Raw genomic sequence first — 4,830 nt, forward strand, 5'->3', positions numbered from 1 at the left:
AGGGGGGAGAGAGAGAGAGAGAGAGAGAGAGAATATTTGTCACAAAGAAGAGCTAGTAAAATGCCAAGGGCCAGGAAATGTAGCACCTTCTTCAAGAAACAAGAAGCCAAATCACATGATGGAATAAGGTGTAAGAAGACTTGGAAAGATAAAAAGTAGCTTGGTTATAGAACTTACATTTGATCCCAGAGGTTATAGGAAGCTGCTAGAATTTTGTAGGGAGTTGTATGAACTTTAAGAACAATTGACATCTTAATAGCTGAGTGCAGTATGAACTGGAGAGATTTAAGGGAAACAAAACAGAAAACAGCAGTCTATTGCAATAGAAGTGGCATGAGGTAATGAGGGCCTATACCAGGATGGGAACAGCATCAGAGGAAAGAAGTGACATAGATGTTGCAGAGGTAGGGATGACTAACTTTGGCAACAGACTGAATATGGGGGGGGGGGGGAGAGAGAGAGAGAGAGAGAGAGAGAGAGAGAGAGAGAGAGAGAGAGAGTTGAGTTGAGAAAGAAACTTATTGGACAGAAAGGATGGACACCAGCAAAAGGAAGATAGGCAAATTCTCCAACAAACTTCTGGAAATGGGGGTGAAGGAAATCATAGCAGAATGAATCTGAGTGATGTGAGACGAGGAGGAAGAGGGAGACAAGAAAAAGATCTTGACAAAAGGACTCAATTTTTTTCAGTGAAACATTTGGTAAGGGGAATGTGGAAAGGGGAAGCCATAAGAGGATATGGAAAATCATGGTGGTTATTAATGTAATGATCAATTAGGGAATTATATAAGCTTCAAAGAGGGACAGATTGTGATTATGTAAAATACATTTGTAGTAGACTCAGAACAGTTTGTGATTTTCTACAGCTTAGTTTCAGCATGTAAGTAGGAGGCAAAGGTGACAGATAGTATGAAGCCAGCTCTTATCAACAGCTCAGATCTGTAACTGAGGCACCTGGGTCCTGGCTCAGTAGGCCATTGGCACAGTAGGCCAGCAGTGAGAGCCCCAGTCCCAGAGCAAAAGGCTTATTGTAAGCCCCAGAATTCCAGTGCAACAGATGGAACTGGGTTGGGCTATCCTAGTGCAGGGAGCATCACCAGCATCTGAGGCTCCAGGGTGGAAATCCAGATCCCTGGCAATAAACCTATGCACAGCCTTTGATCCATGCCCTCAGTGCCCCATGAGAAGAGCTCAACTTCAAAAAAAAAAAATGAACCAAAAACCAAAAAGAACCCTAACCATAAAAAGCTACTATGGTGACAGAGAAGATCAAAATGCCATCTTAGAAGAAGAAAGAAGTGGCAAAACACCTACATGTAAAGCCTCAAAGGGGATTATGAACTAGTTTCAAATCCAAAAAGTCCCCTTAGAAGAGCTAAAAAAAGGATTTTAAAAATCAAGTAAGAGAGGTATAAGAAAATTTGGGGAAAGAAATGAGAACTATGCAGGAGAATTATGAAACTTGGAAAAGAAAGCAGAAAAAATTGAGTGAAGAGAACAATTTCTTTAAAATTTGCCAATTTGGAATTATGCCCAAAGGGCAACAAAAATGCATACCCTTTGATCCAGCAATATCACTACTGGGTCTATACCCTAGAGTGATTATGAAAAGGGTAAAAACATCACTTGTACAAAAATATTCATAGCAGCCTTATTTGTGGTGGCAAAGAATTGGAAATTAAGTGAATGTCCTTCAATTGGGGAATGACTTAACAAACTGTGGTATATGTATGTCTTGAAACAGTATTGTTCTATTAGAAACCAGGAGGGATGGGAATTCAGGGAAGCCTGGAAGGATTTGCATGAATTGATGCTGAGTGAGATGAGCAGAACCAGAAGAACATGGGGATGATGATCAACCTTGATGGACTTGCTCATTCCATCAGTGCAACAATGAAGGACAATCTTGGGCTGTCTGCAATGGAGAATACCATTTGTATCCAGAGAAAGAATTGTGGAGTTTGAACAAAGACCAAAGACCAATTTTAGGAAAAAAATAGTTATTATGTAATTTTGATATCTCTTATACTTTATTTTTCTTCCTTAAGGATATGATTTCTCTCTCATCATATTCAACTGAGATCAATGTATATCATGGAAACAATGTAAATACTAACAGACTGCCTTCTGTGGGGGGGGAGAGCAAAAATAGGGGGAAAATTTGTAAAACTCAAAATAAATAAAATCTTTCCAAAAAAATAGAATTTGAGATGGCTAGGTGGCACAGTGGATAAAGCACCGGCCCTAGAATCAGGAGTACCTGGGTTCAAATCTGGTCTCAGACACTTAATAATTACCTAGCTGTGTGGCCTTGGGCAAGCCACTTAACCCCATTGCCTTGAAAAATCTAAAAAAAAAAATAGAATTTGTGAAATGGGGAAAATATCCACAGAAGAAAACAATATCTTTAAAAGTAGAACTGGCCAAATGGAAAAAAGATACAAAAACTGTGGAAAACAATTGGGCAAGTGGAAAATAATGACTCTCTCAGATACTAAGAATTTGTCAATCAAAATTAAAAGACTGGAAAATAGAAGAAAATGTAAAATACCTCATAAGAAAAATGACTGACTTGGAAAAATAAATCCAGGAGAAATAATTTAAGATTTGTTGAACTATCTGAAAACCATGATCAAAAAAAGAGCCTAACATCCTAGAATAACCAAGAATAAGATGGTAAAATAGACTAGAAAGAATCCACTGATCATCTCCCAAAAAAGATTCCAAAATGAAAGCTCCAAGGAATATAGTAACCAAATTACAGAATTATCAGCTCAAGGAGAAAATATTGCAAGTAGTCAGAAAGAAACAATTCAAACACAGTCAGTATCACATAGACTTAGCAGCATCACTATTTTTTTTAGGTTTTTTTTGCAAGACAAATGGGGTTAAGTGGCTTGCCCAAGGCTACACAGCTAGGTAATTATTAAGTGTCTGACACCGGATTTGAACTCAGGTACTCCTGACTCCAGGGCTGGTGCTCTGTCCACTGCGCCAACTAGCCACCCCATTAGCAGCGTCACTATTAAAAGAATTGAAGGGTCTAGAATATGATATTCAGGAAGGCAAAGGAACTTAAGATTACAACCAATAATCAATTACCCATCAAAACTGAGCATAAATTTTCAGGGGAAAAGATGGACATTCAACAAAATAGTAAACTCTCAAACTTTACTGATAAAAAGACTAAAATTGAACAGAAAATTCAACCTTCAAATACATGACTCAAGAGAGTAGGCAAAAAAAGAAAAAATATTATTCAATAAGTTTAAATTATTTATATCCCTGCATGGAAAGTTAATATTTGCAATTCTTGAGAACCTAATTCTAGTAGCACAATTAGGAATATGCTTAACAGGGTGTGAGTATAAGTTTATTATGATGTGATTATATTAAAAAGACAAGGCATAACAAAAAGGATTGTACTGTGAGAAGGGGAGTTAGTACATAAAAGGCACAAAGGACATATAATTGAGGAAGAGAAGGGAGGAATAAGCACTGATTGAATCTTATCAGAGTTGGCTCAAAGAGGGAATACACTCCCAAATGGGTTTAGAAATTTATTTTACAGTGAAGTAGGAGGGGAAAGGGGAAAGAAAAGGGAAGGAAGGGTTGATAGAAGGAAGGGCAAGAGTAGGATGGATGGAAATACAGATTTAGTAATCATAACAATGCATGTGAATAGGGTGAACTCTCCTGTAAAATAGAAGTGGGACACTAATGCACAGTTAATATGAACTGATCCATTCCTTCTAGCAATTAGGAACTTTACTTAAAGAGCAATAAGCCTATTCACAGCCTTTGATCCAGAATACTATTACTAGGGCTGTATCCCAAAGAGATCATAAAAAAGAGGGGAAAGACCCATATGTATGAGAATATACACAGCAGCTCTTTTTGTGGTGGCAAAGAAATGAAAATTGAGAAGATGCACATCAATTGAGGAATGGTTTAACAAGTTGTGGGATATAAATGTAATAAATGTAATTATTCTATATGAAATGATGAGCAGGCAGGTTTCAGAAAAACTTGTAAAGACTTCTATGAACCAATGCTGAGTGAGGTGAGAAGAATCAGAACAGCAATATTGTGCACTGATTAACTAAGATAGACTTATATCTTCTCAGCAATACAGTGATCACAGACAATTCTAAAAGACTTGTGATGGAAAACACTCTGAATGCAGATCAAAGCATACTATTTTCACTTTTTAAAATTAGTTTTAGCTTTTTGGGTTTTTTTTCCTTCTAATAGTTTTTCCCTTTTGTTCCAATTCTTCTTTTACAGCATGACTGATGTGGAAATATATATAACATGACTGTATACATCAGATTAAACTATCTTAGGGTAGAAGAGAGAACATTACAAAAATGAATGTTGAAAATTTACATATAAGTGAGAAAATTAATTAATTTTTAAAAACAAATGTAGTGGCTAGGAATTCAGGAAGATCTGAATTCACACCTCAGACTCTAGTTATGTGACCCTAGGCAGGCTATTTCACCTCTCTGTGACTCAGTTTTCTTCTGATGAAAAGGTTTCATTCATTGGTCTGTAAAAGGTTTTTCTCAGCATATCTGTGATCCTATCACAAGTAGTTGTAGGCAGCAGGAAATAGAAGTCTGAAACTCAGAGTTAAGTGTTCGAGACAGATTTGAGAGTCATCCAAGTAGAAGTGGTAGCTGAAGGTACAGATGTGAATCAAGTTATCAAGAGGGCAAGTACAGAGACAGAAGAAAACTTTTTTAAAAATGTTATTTTATTTTATTTTTTCAATTACATGAAAAGATCATTTTCAACATTCATCTTTTTTATAAACTTTTAAGTTCC

This window comes from Macrotis lagotis, chromosome 5 (genome assembly GCF_037893015.1).
Source record: "Macrotis lagotis isolate mMagLag1 chromosome 5, bilby.v1.9.chrom.fasta, whole genome shotgun sequence".
NCBI lineage: Eukaryota > Metazoa > Chordata > Mammalia > Peramelemorphia > Peramelidae > Macrotis > Macrotis lagotis.